At 45.7% G+C, this 20000-nt stretch overlaps 1 protein-coding gene across 4 annotated transcripts in view; it reads left to right on the top strand.

Annotated features, from left to right (window-relative positions):
- Positions 1-20000, top strand: part of LOC143280886 (uncharacterized) — a 313523-nt gene that overhangs the window by 71503 nt on the left and 222020 nt on the right. The window contains exon 3 of one of the 4 annotated variants that reach the window (XM_076585657.1): positions 14506-14573. The exons of the other annotated variants lie outside the window; for them this stretch is intronic. The gene's annotated coding sequence lies outside the window, so the exon portion shown is untranslated. The remainder of the gene's footprint in view (positions 1-14505; positions 14574-20000) is intronic. 4 annotated transcript variants of the gene reach the window in all.

Raw genomic sequence — 20000 nt, 5'->3', positions numbered from 1 at the left:
GACAGACAGCCAGAGAGAGAGAGAGAGAAGGGAGGGAGATAACTGTTAACTAGAGCTCAAGACGTTTTTATTCAAGGATAAAGACTTTTGGCATGGCCTGTTCTTTCAATCTGTCATTGCTAGAAATCGCTCAGACATATAAGAGGATGGAAGAAAACACACACACACACACACACACACACACACACACACACACACACACACATATATATATATATATATATATATATATATATATATATATATATATATATATATATATATATATATATATTCGTGAACAGAGAGGGAGGGAGACAGACAGACAGACAGACAGAATCAGAGACACATACAAAGGCAGCAGAATCCTAGATATATAGGTAAAGACGCCATTTCACATAATCATTTCGCCACGCCCCTCAACAGTTACTGAACAACAATAAGAACAATAAATAAATAAATAAATAAGTAAATAAATAAGTAAATAAATAAACAAATAGATAAATAAATAAATAAGTAAATAAATAAACAAACAAATAGATGAATAGATGGATAAATGAATAAATAAGTAAACAAATAAGTACATTTCACAACCCGCCATTTTTTACCTCTGCTTGTCTGCTCATTTGTTTGTTTTGTTGTTTCATGTTTCTTTGTACTTTTCGTCGATTTCGCACCCACTGCAAAATCTAAAGCACCCCCCCCCCCCCCCCCCCCACCCTTCTTCCACCCATCTTCTTCTTCTTCTGCTCCCCACCTCCAGTTTGCATTTTCTTCTCACCCTCATCCCCAGCCCTAACACCCCCCCCTCCCCCCGAAGTCCGTTATCCCTACTCACCCCCACTCCACAACCTCCCCTCGAATCTTTATCGATTTATGAGTCTCCCAAGGACAGGGCGAGCTGGCTTTCTTCCCTTTCTTCCAGGGGGAGGGGCGGGGGGTGGGGTGGGGGGTGGAGATGGATGGCAACGGGTCTACCAGCGAGTCCAATCTGTCGTGTATGTGGCAGAATAATGGAATAATGGAACAGGTCGCCTTTTAAGTCAACTGGAAGGAAATTGATAAAGTGCAGGGAAACACGAAAGGACAAAGATGACGAGGATTACAGCGACAGAGGGGAAAGGGGGTGTGGGGGCTGGGGGGGTTCGGTGGGGGTGGGGGGGGTGGGAGTAAGAGTTGGAGTGGGGGTGGGGTTGGAGGAAGAGAGGATCGGGAGGAGGGAAAGAGGACTGGGGAGAGAAGAGAAATAAAGACAGAGAGAGAGAGAGGAGAGAGTGAGGGGGAGAGAGAGAGAGAGAGAGAGGAGAGACAGACAAAGAGAGGCAGACAGACAGACAGGGGTGGATTGACAGAGATTTTGAAAGAGAAAATCTGAGAGACGGGGGCGACGCTATGTTAGGGGCTGAACGATCAGCTTGTTGGGGAGTTACTGAGTTGTGATTTATGCGTATAGAATATGTCTTTATTACCAAGTGTACCGGGGTCACAAGGGATATTGGGGGGAGGGAGATAGTACATAACAAGGTACGAACATGAATCGAAAATCATACACAAACACAGATACAGTAGAAATTAGGATACATACAAGTGCATATCAATATAAAAACTTGTGCATACTCACACATGCATGCACTGCACACACACACACACACACACACACACACACACACACACACACACACGTTTGAACAGAAGCCGCATATTACATGTGGATGGGGCTGTATTTCTTTATATTCAAGAGGGGAAGGGGGTGGGGGGGGAGGGAGTTCGGTGAATCCGTTTTACGTGCGCAGCTAACTGGACAGTAGGAAAACAGATATGCGACAGCACATTTGGAAAGGTATATAGGTAAGTTTGACAGTTCGGTAGGTGCGAAGTTACATGGGAGCGAGTTGCTGAAAAGGTGTGTGTGTGTGTGTGTGTGTGTGTGTGTGTGTGTGTGTGTGTGTGTGTGTGTGTGTGTGTGTGTGTGTATGAAGGTGTTAGGTAAGTCGATTATTAGTACGTTAGTACGCTGCTTGGTCGAGTGTTCGGTCAACCAGTCTGTTGCTTGGGCTGGTTGGTGTCGTGGTCAGTTGCGCAACTGGATGGCTGGTTGGGTATGGCTGTACGACTGAGTCTGGCAGTCAGTCACCCTGCGGTCAGCTGTTCAGTCACTTTGCAGTCAGTGTACTAGGCCAGTTAATCAGATTGTTGGTTAGTCAGTCATCGCTATTTTTATTTCCTTCTTGAGTTACCGGCAGTGGTGGTGTACATTGTATGGGTTTACCTGTCCAGTTACCGGCAGTGGTGGTGTACACTGTATGGGTTTACCTGTCCAGTTACCGGCAGTGGTGGTGTAACATTGTATGGGTTTACCTGTCCAGTTACCGGCAGTGGTGGTATAACATTGTATGGGTTTACCTGTCCAATTGCCGGCAGTGGTGGTGTAACATTGTATGGGTTTACCTGTCCAGTTACCGGCAGTGGTGGTGTAACATTATATGGGTTTACCTGTCCAGTTACCGACAGTGGTGGTGTACACTGTATGGGTTTACCTGTCCAGTTACCGGCAGTGGTGGTGTACACTGTATGGGTTTACCTGTCCAGTTACCGGCAGTGGTGGTGTACACTGTAAGGGTTTACCTGTCCAGTTACCGGCAGTGGTGGTGTACACTGTATGGGTTTACCTGTCCAGTTACCGGCAGTGGTGGTGTAACATTGTATGGGTTTACCTGTCCAGTTACCGGCAGTGGTGGTGTACACTGTATGGGTTTACCTGTCCAATTGCCGGCAGTGGTGGTGTAACATTGTATGGATTTACCTGTCCAGTTACCGGCAGTGGTGGTATAACATTGCATGGGTTTGCCTGTCCAATTGCCGGCAGTGGTGGTGTACACTGTATGGGTTTACCTGTCCTGTTACCGGCAGTGGTTGTGTAACATTGTATGGGTTTACCTGTCCAGTTACCGGCAGTGGTGGTGTAACATTGTATGGGTTTACCTGTCCAGTTACCGGCAGTGGTGGTGTACACTGTATGGGTTTACCTGTCCAGTTACCGGCAGTGGTGGTGTACACTGTAAGGGTTTACCTGTCCAGTTACCGGCAGTGGTGGTGTACACTGTATGGGTTTAATTGTCCAGTTACCGGCAGTGGTTGTGTAACATTGTATGGGTTTACCTGTCCAGTTACCGGCAGTGGTGGTGTACACTGTATGGGTTTAATTGTCCAGTTACCGGCAGTGGTTGTGTAACATTGTATGGGTTTACCTGTCCAGTTACCGGCAGTGGTGGTGTACACTGTATGGGTTTGCCTGTCCAGTTACCGGCAGTGGTGGTGTACACTGTATGGGTTTACCTGTCCAGTTACCGGCAGTGGTGGTGTACACTGTATGGGTTTACCTGTCCAGTTACCGGCAGTGGTGGTGTACACTGTATGACTTTACCTGTCCAGCACCGATACGTTCCTGACGGAACCGAAGGCGTCATATACTTTACTGATTAAGACTAAGTGATTGGATGGAGAAAGAAGGGTCGAACGAAAAGAGAGAGAGAGAAACACACACACACACACACACACACACACACACACACACACACACACACACACACACACACACACACACACACACACACACACACACACACACACACACACACACACACACACACACACACACACACACACATACACACGCGCGCGCGCGCGCGAAAGAAAAAAAAAAGATGAAATAAAAAGAAACGAAACCAAAAAAATAAATAAATAACAATAATAATAAAATGAAATGATAAAAAGACATTCTTTAACCAGACCAGAATATTTCATAAAAGAAAAAGAGAGAGAGAGAGTGTGAGACAGACAGACAGACAGAGACAGAGACAGAGAGACAGAGAGATCCCTCGAGCAGTAATAAGGGATACGTTACCTTCATTAAAACCATGGCCTCCAAGATGAGAAAACCCTTCCAAAAATACATGTTCCCTGCAGCTTGTCTCCCTTTCCACACACACACACACAAAACTACACCACCTCCTCTCCTCCTCCACCCCCCCCTCCCCCCGCACTCCCACTCCTCCTCTGCCCCCGCCACAACGCCCACTACCACCACCACCACCACCACCATCCCCCTTTACTACTACCCCACTACGCTTCTTGCACTCTACTGTCTTCCTTCTCCTCGTCTGCTACATCTGCACACACACACACACACACACACACACACACACACACACACACACACCCTCACCCTCGCCACCCCCAACACCCATCTCCCCAGTCCCCTTCACCAGATGTCCTTCACCTTTTACCAACTACCATTCCCCCCCACACCCCCACCCCACCCACCCCGCCCCCCTCCCCCCGCCCCACCCCTCTTCCACATCCACCCACTCCACACTCCTCCCACACCACCACCACCACCCACTTCTTCTTCCCCCTCCTCCGTCCTCCTTTTAGAGCAGGCACCATGCTCCCCCCCCCCCCTCTCCTCCAATCTCCACCCCCTGCCAATGCTATTACAGTCATCATACTAACAGGTCTCGCAATTTTCAGACCACTTACTTCTATTAATTTTTCTCTGCAGCCAGCGACCAAAGTGAATCAAAGAAGGGTGCCAAAATTTTGGATGCGTTGGTCCTTTGTAAGGCATGAACAGATTCCAATTTCCTTACAATTATGGGGAGAGAGAGAGAAAAAAAACATGTAAAAAATTATGAAGCTGATGTTTGCATTAACTCTACTCTCGGGTCAGGTTGGCCTTGAGTCCACAAAGGCTAACTATGCATCTAATGAACTAATGAGCTAACTGGGTGACTGACTGACTAATAAACATGTGACTTTGCTCCTTTTCGAAACAAAAGTCAAGTCTTTCGTTACACACACACACACACACACACACACACACACACACACACACACGCACGCACGCACGCACGTACACACACACACACACACACACACACACACACATACATACATACATACAGAGAGGGAGAGAGAGAGAGAACTCCAGAGCAGAAAGAGAGAGAGAGAGAGAGAGAGATCACTCCAGAGGGAGAGAGAGAGAGATCACTCCAGAGGGAGAGAGAGAGAGATAGAGAGAGAGGGGGGATCCCTCCAGCAGAAAGGAGAATAAGGTACATTCATTAAACTATGCCCCCAAGATGAGAAGACAACCCCCCCCTACACACACACACACACACACACACACACACACACACACACACACACTTACACACACACACACACACACACTCAGCCCCTCTCCGACCCACCCCATCTCCTACTCCAAAGACACTTGTTCCCTGCAGCTTGTCTCCCTTCAAACCAATATCTGCACACCCACACCACCCACCATGCCCCTTCTTCACGTCCTCCTACCACCCACCATCTTCCTCACACACACCCTTTCCTCCCTCCTCGTCTGCCGCAACCCCCACTCCTCTCCATCACCCTGCAACTTCACCTTTCACCCTCAACCGCCAACCCCTACATACTACCATTCTCGCTCTCAACTTTCTTCCACCGCCCCTCACCCTCTACCGTCCTTTCTCTCCATCATGCCCCGCTGTCCTCCTCCTCCTTGTTTGCACGCATTCCCTCTGCCCCCCCCCTCCCTTCCCCAGCCACCCCCCACTCTTACCTCTTTTACCAACTACCATTCTGACACTGTGTCCTCCAACCACTCTACACCCCTCCCACTCCCATACCCTTCTTCCCCCTACCCCTCCTCCTCCTCCTTTCAGTACAGGGCACCATAATCTATCACCTTCATCCCCCACACTCCCCCATCTCCACCCCCTGCCAATGCTACTGCAGTCATCAAACTACCTTGTGAATGGAGAGAGTTACTCTCTTTACTATTTGTTAATCATTTCATCTCCTGGCCCCATTGTTTGTTAATTTCCAGTTGAAAACCCACCGAAGCAACCATGTGTTTGTTCTGTATTGTCCATGTGTTTTGTGTGGCTTGTTCAGGATTAAAGAGGCTATGCCAGTCTTGAATAAAAGCTGATTTGTGTTCGCACATTTCTTCTGTCTTTGATGTTGTGTGCACATGTCAAATGATCGGTATAAGGACAGGCCCGGCGCTTCCTTTTTGAAGAAGTGTCTGGGTTTGTTCCAATGTACCTTTTATTTACCTGTGTGCTAGCTGAATCGGTAGAGTAACCAGCACTGACTTGAAGTTATGTACCATGTGAATGGAGAGAGTTACCACTCATTACTATTTGTTAATCATTTCATCTCCTGACCGCATTGTTTGTTAATTTCCAGTCGTCAAACAACAGGATTTGCACTTTTCAGACCAGCTACGTTCCCTTTCAATGCAGCCATCAACCAAAGTGAATCAATGAACAGTGCCAAAGCTCTGGGTGTGTTGGTCCCTGTAAGACATGAAGGAATTCCTGTTGTTTATGGTCCACCCATCTGTTTTAGTAGGTTACAGGTTCAAAGAGGTATCAGAGCGTACGGACTGACCCATATGCGCTGCACAACATCTGCTAAGGAAAAAAAAACTTAGAGTGAGCTGATCTTAACCATTGCACTGACCCAAAATTCAGGTCTGAGCCTTGAACTCACAACAGGTTATATCTGACTATGTCACTAATTAACTGACTGGCTGCCTGGCTAATGAGCATGCTACTTCGTTCCTTTACCTCAACAAATCAAATATTTCATTAAGAGAGAGAGAGAGGGGGGGGGGGGATCCCTCCAGCAGAAAGGATAATATGTTACCTTCATTAAACTAGGCCTCCAAGCTGAGGAGACAACTCCAAAGACGCTTGTTCCCTGCAGCTGGTCTCCCTTCAAACCAATATCTACACCCCCACACACACCATACCCCTCCCATATGCCCTCCCACCACCGACTTTCCTCCCTCCTCGTCTGCCTTCACCCCCCTAGCAAGCTCCCTTTTCGAACCCCCTCCCCGACCCCCCACCCACACACCCCTCCCTTCTTCTACATCCTACCCTACTCTCTACTATTTTCCACTTCCCCTCACAAAAATCCTATCACCACCACCACTCTCTCTCACCACCATCCCCTCTCTCCTCCTCCTTGTCTGCTGTACCCCCCCCCCGCCCCCCCACCCCTGCCCACCGCCCCCTTAATCCTCCCCACCCTCCACCCTAAGTCTTCCACACCACACTCCTCACACACACCCCTTCTTCCCCCCTCCCCACCTTCTCTCCTCCTTTTAGTACTCCGCGCTATATTCTACCACCTTCATCCCCCTCCCCACCTCTGCCAGTGCTACCACAGACATACCACAAGACTTGCACTTTCAGACAAAGTTCATTTCTTCTCTCTCTCTCTCTCTCTCTCTCTCTCTCTCTCTCTCTCTCTCTCTCTCTCTCTCTCTGCAGCAGTCACCTTCTTCACCCTCCCTCCTCTCAGTACACGATACCCCCCTGCCCCTTCATCCTCTACCCCATCTCTACCCCCTGCCACAGTCATCATAATACAGGCCTGGCACTATTCTGACCAGTTATTTATTCTCTGCAGCCATCGACCGAAGTGAATCGATAAGCGGTGCCAAAGTTTTAGGTGTTTGCTCTCTGTAAGAAACGAAGAGGGTTTACTTGTTTATCACCCACCCGTCGTCCCGAAAGTCGATAAATAAATGAATGAATGAATGAATTATAATAAAACTAATTAACTAACTAACTGACTAAATAAAATACACACAAAATACATATATCAATGCATAACCAAATTACTAAGTAACTAGATTTAAAAAAAAAAAAAAAAAAGTCTTTGCTCATTTTCCAAAAGAAAGAGACCAAAAAAAAATGTCATAATAAAAATTTCACAAAAAAGAAGAAAAAAAAAAATCCCTGGAGCCGGAAGTTGGTGATTCAGTTACCATCACTACAGCACGACGTCAAGCTGAGATGACACCATTCGGAAGACACTTGTTTCCCTTTCCCACTACCGTCTCTCCTCCCCATGCCCCCCCACCTTCCATCTTCCTCTCGCCTGGCCCTCCCTCCACACTCTTCCCAACCGCCACCACACTCCTCCCCACCATCCCACAACTCTCTCCCCCTCCTCTGTGCTACAGTCACACCAATACAACTCGCGTTTTTCAGACCGGTGCATAGCTGGCCAGCCATCGACCCAAGTGAATCAATGAGCGGTGACATAGTTCCGGATGTTATGGTCTCTGTATGAAGTGTGGGGAGTCCGAGTTGTTCATTATACACCTGTCGCTCCCTCAGACAAACAAATAGATAGATAGATAGAGAAATAAATACATAAATAAATAAATAAATAAATCTAACCAGTCTGCACAATATTCAGCGCTATATTATTATTATTATTATTATTATTCACTTTGATGAGACGATAAACCGAGGTCCCGTGTGCTGCATGCACTTAGCGCTCGTAAAAGAACCCACGGCAACAAAAGGGTTGTTCCTGGCAAAATTCTGAAGAAAAATCCACTTCGACAAGAAAAACTAATAAAACTTCACGCAGAAAAAAAAATACAAAAAAAATGAGTGGCGCTGTCGTGTAGCGAAGCGCTCTCCCTGAGGAGAGCAGCCCGAATTTCACACAGAGAAATATGTTGTGATAAAAAGAAATACAAATTATTATTATTATTATTATTATTATTATTATTATCATTATTATACAGTAATAAACAAAACTAACTAACTAGGTGAATAAGTGGTGGTCTTTGCTCAATCAATGAGCGGTGACAATGTTCCGGATCTTTTGTTCTGTGAAGAAAACGAAGGGAATACCAAATACGTATTGCCCACCCTATCTAAACATATGAAAATAAAAGGGGGTGGGGAGCACCCGGGGGCGTGGCGGGGAATGGCAGGGGGGGGGGGGGGGATGATATCGAAATAAATGACTTCATAACCTCATGACACCTTTTATGATAAAAAAAAATCAGACTTTCATTAAGCACCAAAAAAATAAACACACACACACACACACACACACACACACACACACACACACACACATATATATATATATATATATATATATATATATATATATATATATATATATATATATATATATATATATATATATCCCTCGAGTAGTAAGGAAAATAAGCTACCTTCATTGACCCACTTTTCCAAGATGAGACCACTCCCCCACAACCCACCCGCAAAGTTCCGTATATTTGAAGGGTATTCCGATTATTTATTTCCCGCCCGTCCACTGAAGGCGATAACTATCAGGGTTGGAGAACGTCTAAAGGAAGGAAGGGTAGATGGAGAAGGAAAAAAGAAAATAATAGACGGATGGATGGATGCAAGATACGTAATGTGTAAAAGAGAGAGAGAGAGAGAGAGAGAGAGAGAGAGAGAGAGAGAGAGAGAGAGAGAGACAGAGACAGAGACAGAGACAGAGAGAGAGAGTGTGTGTGTGTATGTGTATGTATGTATGTATGTATGTATGTATGTATGTATGTATGTATATCTGCCTGTCAGTCTGTATCTGTGTCTGTGTCTCTGTCTGTGTATGTGTGTCTGTAAGACAGAGACAGAATCATTCACACACACACACACACACACACACACACACACACACACACACACACACACACACACACACACACACACACACACACGCACGCACGCACGCACGCACGCACACACACACACACACACACACACACACACACACACACACACACACACACATTGTACAGCAAATAGATTTACCACGTTTTACAGGATCTACACTACGTAATACTAAATGATGGCGTCAGACAGACAAACAAAAAATGAGATGGTAAGACAGACATAAAGACAGAAAGTTACCAAGGCAAAACCCATTACAGACAGTGAACGGTATACATGTAAGCAGACAGAAAGAGAGACAGAAAGGAGAGACAAATTCAGATATAGCCGGAGAAGAGGGAAGGATCGGGCCGGTGGCATTGATCCATGGGATAGTGGACAAATATTTTCGTAATCACTGCATAGTTCACATTGAACTGTATGCCCAAATGTTCAGGAACTGTGGTCCAACATTTTCTGGTTTGCCATCTGACATTTAGACACACATGATAAAACAATGAGGATACGCTTACCATCTGGTTTGAAAGACTAACTGAAAAATAAGAAAGAAAGATGAAGAAAATAAAGAAAAGAGAAGAAAGACAGAAGGAAGGGAGGAAGAAAAAAATGCTGAATGATTTAAAAAAAAACAACAGATGAGCACAATGAACGTTAAAAACAAACAGATGCATATATTAATATAAAAAGAAGATAGATAGATAAATCAAATAAAACATATTTTTAAAAAAGAAGATAAATACGAAAGAAAAATCCTCTGTTCTGCCGCGTCCAAAAGTCCTGAAGGGACATTCTCATAAACAGGGGGGGAGAGAGAGTTATAACTTTCCTGTTTTACCCACACTTCCCAGCTGACAAGATCTCAAGACACATTTTTCTTGTAGCCCCCAAAACATCACAACACCCCCTCGCCTCTCCCCCCATCCTTCTCCCCTCCCCTCCCCCCCCCCCCCCCCACCAACATCCCCTATCCCAACTCCTTGCCATACCATCTCTTCCTGTTATTACAAGACTCCCCGAGGCTTACTGCCCCTCCCTCCCCACCACATTCACCCCTCCCTTCCCTTTCTGCTTTCTCCTCGGATCACTTCTTCTTCTTCTTCTTCTTCTTCTTCTTCTTCTTCTTCTTCTTCTTCTTCTTCTTCGTTCGTGGGCTGCGACTCCAAGTTCACTCGTACACATGAGTGGGCTTTTACGTGTATGACACTTGTTAACCCCTGCCATAATAGGCAGTCATACTCCGTTTTCGGAGGCGGGGCCGTTAGGGGGCGGGGGCGCGGAAGAGGGGGTGGGGAGCACTTCATTCAAATCCTCTACTCTATTTGTAGCATTTCCTTTCGTTCCCCCTTCAATCCTACAATCATATTCCAGACTAGCCATTCCGGAGAAGAAGACGAAAACGGAAGAGAAAGTGGAAAAGAAGAAAACGGAAGAGGAAGTGGGGAAGAAGAAAACGGAAGAGGAAGTGGAGAAAAAGAAGACGGAAGAGGAGGTGGAGAAAAAGAAGAAGACAGAAGAGGAGGTGGAGAAGAAGAAGGAAGGGGAGGTGGAGAAGAAGAAGGAAGGGGAGGTGGAGAAGAAGAAGACAGAAGAGGAGGTGCAGAAGAAGACGGAAGAGGAGGTGCAGAAGAAGAAGACGGAAGAGGAAGTGGAGAAAAAGAGAACGAAAGGGGAGGGTGGGGAAGAGGAAGAACAAGAAGAGGGGGAGGATTAGGAGCAGTAGGAGATGGAGACGAGGAGCAGGAGGAGAAGGAGGGGGACTAGGAGCAGAAGGAGATGGAGAAGGAGGAGGAGGAAGAGGAGAAGGAGGAGATGGAGAAGGAGAAGGAGGGGGAGGAGGATTAGGAGCAGGAGGAGGAGGAGGAGATGGAGAAGGAGGATGGAGAGGAAGAGGAGCAGGAGGAGGAGGAAGAGGGGCAGTAGGCTGATCGATTAGCCAGAGTGAAATGTGAAGATCCTGACGAAATAAGTTGTCACTGAAGAAAGGGAGGAAGGAAAGGAGATAAGACGAAGCGAAGGAATGAAAGTTGGGGTAGAAGAAAGCAAGAGACAAAGAGGGAGAGAGAGAGGAAGGAAGGGTGGAAGGAGGAAAATGAACGACACAGACAGACAGACAGACGGACGGACGGACGGACAGACAGATGGACAGACAGACAGACAGACAGATGGGGGGACAGAAAAGTAAAGTCAAAGAGGCAGATGGTAACAGACTGAAACAGACAGAAGAAGAAGAAGAAGAAGAAACATGAAACGAAACGAACCGAAACGAAATTTTGTTCCATCTTGAAAATGAGATAAAAAATTAACATGATGCAAAGATGCATTGGAACCCCCCCCCCCCCCCCCCCCCCCCCCCCCCCCCCCCCCCCCCCCCCCCCCCCCCCCCCCCCCGCCCCCCCGCCCCCCCTCCACATAAATGGATACAATAACACGCCAATAAAAAAAAATAAAATGAAATCAGATAATATAAAAGATACATCAGTAGACCATATTACAAACTCACACTTGCACGCCTCTCCTCCGCCCTCGCCCCCTCCCCCCTCCCTCCCCCTCCCAAACACACAAACTGAACGTATCACCAAGAAAGAACGGACACCCATCCATCCATCCACCCATCCACCCATCCACCCATCCATCCATCCATCCTTGCATCCACCCATTCATCACCATCCTTCCAACTATCAATCCACACATTCATTCATTCATTCATTCATTCATCCACCCATCCTTCCATCCATCCATCCATCCTTCCTTCCATCTATCGATCCACACATTCATTCATTCCTTCACCCATTTATTCGTGAGCGCAATTGATTGATGGACCGAATGCATGCTTGCTTCATTGCTTTCTTAACACGTTCTGGTTGTTGTGTATTTTTTCTGGTTTTTTTTTTTGGTTGTTTTTTTTTCTCGGGGATTAATGCATATCGAATGAATAGATCGCTCTACATTTGTGCACTTGATCAAGCTGAAACTCAAACATGATCCTAAAAACAGCAAAATGTTGGGCAGAGAAACAGTATGTCCTTTGGTGGATTAATGGCCTTTTGCCTCAAAGCGACCTGGATTAATGGCCCTGTGCCGCAAAGCGACGTGGATTAATGGCCCTGTGCCTCAAAGCGACATGGATTAATGGCCCTGTGTCTCAAAGCGACATGGATTAATGGCCCTGTGCCTCAAAGCGACATGGATTAATGGCCCTGTGCCTCAAAGCGACAGATGCCAGAGTGAGCGAGTTCACACTCCATTTTGTCCTGAATGGGGTTGAGAGGAATTTAAAAAAATCGTTATCTGGGTTGTTGCACTGTTTGGCAGCGACATCAAAGGAAACTTAATGAATGGGAGCTTTCTGTGTGTGTGTGTGTGTGTGTGTGTGTGTGTGTGTGTGTGTGTGAGGTATAGCCGTTCTGCAGTCTTGCAGAATACACGGGATTACCATTTGCAGAGGTCCAGCTCTGACCCACAGCCGAAAAGACCTGCAGCAATCTGGTGAACAGAGAGAGAGAGAGAGAGAGAGAGAGAGAGAGAGAGAGAGAGAGAGAGAGAGAGAGAGAGAGAGAGAGAGTTTCTCCTTAAAAAAAAAAATTCCTTCGAGCTGAATATTGCGTTTCCTGAAATTAACTTACTTTTTGCTGACAACACTGAATATGAACTCACAATTTGAGGATGATTTAAATCCCTACACATTGTCAGAATTATGTGCCGAGGCAGTTCAATATTATCATCGTGCGTTATTGGCGTCCATGTAATCATCATCGTCATTAATATCACATTCATCATCATCGTTATCATCATCATGATGACCATCATTATCATCGTCGTAGTTGTCATCATCACCAGTATTCTTCATCACCGCCATCATCATCATCATCATCGTCGTCGTCGTCGTCATCATCAACGTCTTCTTCTTCTTCTTCGTTTGCACCACTTGTCTGTTTTATTCTTCTTTTTTTTTTTTTTATCGGGTTCTAGTTGTGATTTCAAGCAGCAGCAGCAGAAGTGGTAGTAGTAGCAGTAGATGTGGTAGTAGTTGTAGTTGTTGTTGTTGTTGTTGTTGTTGTTGTTGTTGTTGTTGTTGTTGTTGTTGTTGTTCTTCTTCTTCTTCTTCTTCTTCTTCTTCTTCTCCTCTGTCCTTGTCTGTACATGTCTGTCTTCATCTCTCTCTCTCTCTCTCTCTCTCTCTCTCTCTCTCTCTCTCTCTCTCTCTCTCTCTCTCTCTCTCTCTCTCCTACTCTGTCTGTTGCGGGTATTCGTCCACAATTTCCTTTAGTCCTCGCTCCGTGTGTGTGTGTGTGTGTGTGTGTGTGTGTGTGTGTGTGTGTGTGTGTGTGTGTGTGTGTGTGTGTGTGTGTTAATGCGCGCGCGCGTATTTGACCCTCGCAGTTAAGGTCACCACGTCTCTGCATAATCGATTGGCCATCTCGTTTCCCCGTTTCACGTGCTCAGCATGCACGGCATTGCTATTTGCAGCCTGTTGTTTTAGCTCTCCCTGTTGGCTTCTCCGATTCACATCCTTGCGCGAAAGAACAACATCAGCAGCAGCAGCAACAACAACAACAACAACAACGACAAGGACAAATAGAAAGACGAGAACTCCCCAACTCCGCCATTGACAACAATAACAGCAAATTAAAACAACGATAAAGGCATCAGTGGCACATCTAACTTCTTCGCCATCATTATTAACAAATACCATAACCATCACACCGATAGCAGCAGCAGCAGCATCTGTTAATCATCCCCAATTTCTCAGTTTATCAAGGAGGCGTCACTGCGTTCGGACAAATCCATGTACGCTACACAACATTTGCTGGGTATAATATGCGTGACAGCGCCATAACCTAACCTACCTATGTGCGTACATATCAGAATGGATTACTTTTTACAGAATTTTGCCAGAGGCCAACACTTTGTTTACCATTGGTTCTTTTTCAGTGTGCAAGTGGTGTCTTATCCGATTGACTAGCTGCTGAGTTTGATTTTTTTTTTTTTTTTTCAGACTTGGGAGAAAGTGCGAGAGCAGGATTAATCATCCTCGAAAGAAGAAGGCGGAGTTGGCGGAGAAAGGTAGGAAGGAAGGAAAGAAGGAAGGGAGGGAGGAAGGAGAAAACAAGAAGTGTAAATAGGTGTCTGCTTTCATAACTGACGTCCGTTTGGCAGTCTGTTTATCTGGCTTGTTGCCTGTCTGTCCATTTCCTTACCTCCCCCCTCCCCCCACCCTCCCTCCCCTCTCTCTCTCTCTCTCTCACTCTGTCCGGGTGAAGGAGTAGAGAGAGTTGTTGTGGAGGAGGAAGTGGTTTTAACACAGCGTGCATACTGAACTTGGATGTTGTTGATTTGTCCTTGAAAAGGCCTGACCTCATGCGAACTGTTCAGTTGACAGCAACTCACCCCCACCCCCCCTTCCTCCTCACTCTCACAGTTCCTCTAATTGTTGATGCCCCTCCCCCCATCCCACCCCCTACAGCACACTCCACCCCCCAACACATTCACATGCCTCCTCCATCTCCTCCTTCAGCTCATGCCTCCTCCATCTCCTCCTTCACCTTCTGCCTCATGCATCTCCCCCTTCATCTTATACATCATGCATCTCCCCCTTCATCTAATACCTCATGCATCACCCCCTTCATCTTATACATCATGCATCCCCCTTCATCTTATACCTCATGCATCCCCCTTCATCTTATACCTTATGCATCCCCCTTCATCTTATATCTCCCCCTTCATCTTATACCTCATGCATCCCCCTTCATCTTATATCTCCCCCTTCATCTTATACCTCATGCATCCCTTCATCTTATACCTCATGCATCCCCCTTCATCTTATACCTTATGCATCCCCCTTCATCTTATATCTCCCCCTTCATCTTAACCTCATGCATCCCCCTTCATCTTATACATCATGCATCACCCTTCATCTTATACATCATGCATCACCCCCTTCATCTTAACCTCATGCATCCCCCTTCATCTTATACCTCATGCATCCCTTCATCTTATGCCTCATGCATCTCCCCTTCATCTTATACCTCATGCATCCCTTCATCTAATACCTCATGCATCTCCCCCTTCATCTAATACCTCATGCATCTCCCCCTTCATCTTATACATCATGCATCTCCCCCTTCATCTTATACCTCATGCATCCTCCTTCATCTTATACCTCATGCATCCCCCTTCATCTTATACCTCATGCATCCCCCCTTCATCTTATACCTCATGCATCCCTTCATCTGATACCTCATGCATCCCCCTTCGTCTTATACCTTATGCATTCCCCTTCATCTTATACCTCATGCATTCCCCTTCATCTTAACCTCATGCATCCCTTCATCTTAACCTCATGCATCCCCCTTCATCTTATACCTCATGCATCCCTTCATCTTATGCCTCATGCATCTCCCCTTCATCTTATACCTCATGCATCCCTTCATCTTATACCTCATGCATCCCTTCATCTTATGCCTCATGCATCCCCCCTTCATCTTATACCTCATGCATCCCCCTTCATCTTAGCCTCATGCATCCCTTCACCTTATACCTCATGCATCCCTTCATCTTATACCTCATGCATCCCTTCATCTTATGCCTCATGCATCCCTTCATCGTATACCTCATGCATCCCCCTTCATCTTAACCTCATGCATCCCCACTTCATCTTATACCTCATGCATCCCTTCATCTTATACCTCATGCATCCCCCTTCATCTTAACCTCATGCATCCCTTCATCTTATACCTCATGCATCCCTTCATCTTATACCTCATGCATTCCCCTTCATCTTAACCTCATGCATCCCCCCTTCATCTTATACCTCATGCATTCCCCTTCATCTTAACCTCAAGCATCCCCCCTTCATCTTATACCTCATGCATCCCCTCCTTCAGCTTATGCCTCGTGCATCTCCTCCTTCATCTTATGCCTCCTGCATCCCCCCCCTTCATCTTATACCTCATGCATCCCCCCCCCCTTCATCTTATGCCTCCTGCATCTCCTCCTTCAGCTTATGCCTCCTGCATCTCCTCCTTCAGCTTATGTCTCCTGCATCTACTCCAAAACACCTCCATCTAACTTCGTCTTTCAACGATTCAAAAACAACAACAAAAGTCTCATCCTTGCAGAGATGATCACAATTTTCTTTTTTTTTTCCCCGAAAATGAGGAGAGTTGTGTTTCTTGTATACAAGATATCTGTTATCACTGACATGATATATTTTGCCCACCTTATTATTATCATTATCATTAGTAGTAGTAGTAGTCGTAGTAGTACTAGTAGTATTTGCCAGCTGAAACCAGCTGACACAATTCTGTATGAAATTTATTTTCGTCAACTTATTCCATTATTTCTTTTTCTTTTTCTTTTTCTTTAACCCTTTGGTCGCTGTAGTCGCCGCTCGTTGCGGATCGCAACCAGAACACCACAGTCGTTGCTCGGCGACTTGTATTGAGATCGCTGCTGTCTCCGGTCGGTGACTTGAGAATTAGAGTTAACAAACTTGCGCTACTCTTCAAAAAAATAACACCCAACTTAGTCAGCACTTCCTGTCACATGCACCGGAAACATCCTTCTCATTGTTGAACCAACTCTCGTGCGGTTTGGAGCGATTTTTAGTGGCTTTTTTTTTAACTTTGAACTATGGCGAGTTCGTCAAGCAGTTCAGATTGTAACCAGCAGTCTCGCTTTCGACCACGCTATACGGGACAGCAAACTGGAAGTCTAATAAAAAGGCATTTGGCAGAAAATGAGTTTGCTGATGACAGTGACAGTGGAGAAGAGCTCGTCCGACTTGGCAGCGAAAAAAAAACGAGTATCCCACATTTCCCACTGGCTGCTCTGCTGCATGGCCGGTGTTCAGCTGTACTGTGCAGCTGACTTAACCGGCTAGCAGATGTTAGCAGCTTGAACATGGCTGGTGATGTAAGGTTTAGCATTAAGTACATTCCACTTTTCATAATTTCTTTGCGTGTCGTTGCTTCCGTTCTTACTGCCGTCTTTTTCTCTGTCTACCTTTCTTCTGATCTTCCATACCAGCTTCATTCTTTTCTTCTTCTTTTTTTTCCTTCCTTTATTTTCATACCTAATTTCTTCTTTTTTTTCAGTCATTCCTTTCTTTCTATCTTCTTTCTTCATGCTCTCTTCCGTTTCTTTTCGTTTCGGTCGTATTTGTTTTCATCCTTCCTGCTGTCTTTTTTCCTTTTTTTAATTCCCCATATGTTTGTGCCTGTCTTCTTTCTTGCGCTTGTTATTTCTTCCAACTAAATGACCATTGTTGACGGCGCCACGAGAGGTTCATGAGAGAGACAGAGACAGAGAGACAGAAAGAAAGACAGAGACAGGCAGACAGAGAAGAGACGACAGAGAAGCAGACAGAAAGACAGGCAGACAGAGACAGAGAGGTTCAGAGAGACAGAGAGAAAGACACACAGAAAAAGAGAGAAAGACAGACAGAGAAAGACACACACCAGGGGTGCGAGGGGGGGGTGGGGGGGGGGCTGGAGGGGGGGGACGAAAGAGAGAAGCATTTCAGACCAGGCACCATTCAAGACGTCTGCAAACTTAGATAACCTTCAGGAAGAATTCTGGTACCGACTTGTTGTCGTGGAGCATCCATGCCTTGGTCCTCATTTGCGTTAAAGGGGCATTGACGTTGACAGTCCACTCTCCCCCCCCCCCCCCCCCTGCTCCCCCACTCCCGGCCCCTCCTCTCCCGTCCACACCTCCGCACACCTTGTCTCTACTTCACCGCCGCCACCCATCCCCCATCTCCCCCACAACCCCTCGCCCACATCTTCAGAGTCAATGATTGGAGTTGATGAAAGTGGTCATCGCCAGAATGCCGTTAGCAGGTACAGCACACTTTTGGTTATCACTGTTGTTTCACTTGCCTTTGTATCTTTCATTTGAACTGTAGTTGATGATATTTACTTGTTTGATTTTTTTTTTCATCCTATGCTGAAGTTAATATAAAAACCTAATACAGGCACTCAAGACTACGCCAGCATGTTGGTGTGTGTGTGTGTGTGTGTGTGTGTGTGTGTGTGTGTGTGTGTGTGTGTTTTAAGGCAGATGTGACGTGGAGTATATAGACCAGTTCGCACTCTCTGTGAAACACTGAAACTAAAAACTAAAAAAACTGGTGTTTAGGATGGGATTGTCACAAGAGGTTTCATCGTATGGGACCAGCTTTCTTATTTCACAGATTCCTCTTCTACTTACCTCGTGGAACCACTTTCCCTTACTCCCGAATGTTACTAACTACAGGAAACAAGTCGGGTGACGGCCTCTTTTCTCTCTTTACAGGCACTCCCAGCTTCCCTGAATATGTGGTCTGAGAGAGACAGAGAGAGGTCAATGTTATAAAAGGAGTTAATAAATGGACAGTAAGAGGTGAAAAGAGATAGACAGATAGATAGATAGATAGATACATAGATAGATAGATAAACATATAAATAGATAGGTGAAAAGAGAGGGATAGATAGATAGATAGACAGATAGATAGATAGATAGATAGATAGATAGATAGATAGATAGAAAGATAGGTGAAAACAGAGGGATATATGTAGATAGATACATAGATACATAGATAGATAGATAGGAGGTGGAAGAGTGAGAGAGAAGGTGAGAGTGGTCAAGACCGTATTGGCAGTGGCAGGGAAGGAGAGACAAAGACACAAATCTTTATTATCGAGGGTAATAGATAAGCAAGTAATATGCTTTTTTTTAACATCCAGCCCTCGCCCTGAAGAGGGAATAAAGCTAAAGAAGTGAAAATGAACAAAAAGAAGAAAAAACAAAACACAATCACAATACATCAGTTTTTTTTTCCCATTATTCCACCATTGACAGCCATTCCATTCCTCCCCCCCCACCCCCCACCCCCACCCCCGAAAAAAAAACAGAGAGAGAGAAAGAGACAGAGACAGACATAAACAGACAGAGAGACATGCACACATGCAGAGAAACAGAGACAGACAGACAGACGGAGACAGAGAGAAAGGTATACAGATAGATAGGGAGGAGGAGGTCAAAATTGCATTGGCAGATGGCTTGAAGGGGGAGGAGGGGGGGGGGGCAAATGAACAGAAAGAGAGACAGCGACAAAGACAAGCACAGAGACAGAGCGACGGAAAGACGAAGACAGAATTTAATCAGCTGTGACTTATCAAACAATGGATCTGCCCCAATGTTACAGTTTGCAGTGAAAACATCAGACCTGGCCAGCCCGCCAATTTTTTTTTTAAATTAAGATTGACTGCTTAAAAAACGTGGATTTGCATCCCGATGGAGAACAATCAGGCAAACAGACAGACAAACAGGCAAACAAACAGACAAACAAACAGACAGGCAGAGCCAAACCTTTTCGAGCCCCGATGCTATGATCATGCAAAAGGAAAGTTGATGTGATGATTTTGTGCCATTTTTTTTGTGAACCAGCTGCTTAACACCCGCTCATACAAAGCATCGATTCCAACCACATTCAAAACCAAAACAACA

The sequence above is a fragment of the Babylonia areolata genome, chromosome 1, assembly GCF_041734735.1.
Source record: "Babylonia areolata isolate BAREFJ2019XMU chromosome 1, ASM4173473v1, whole genome shotgun sequence".
Classification (NCBI taxonomy): Eukaryota; Metazoa; Mollusca; class Gastropoda; order Neogastropoda; family Buccinidae; genus Babylonia; species Babylonia areolata.
This window is presented reverse-complemented; position numbering and strand designations above follow the sequence as displayed.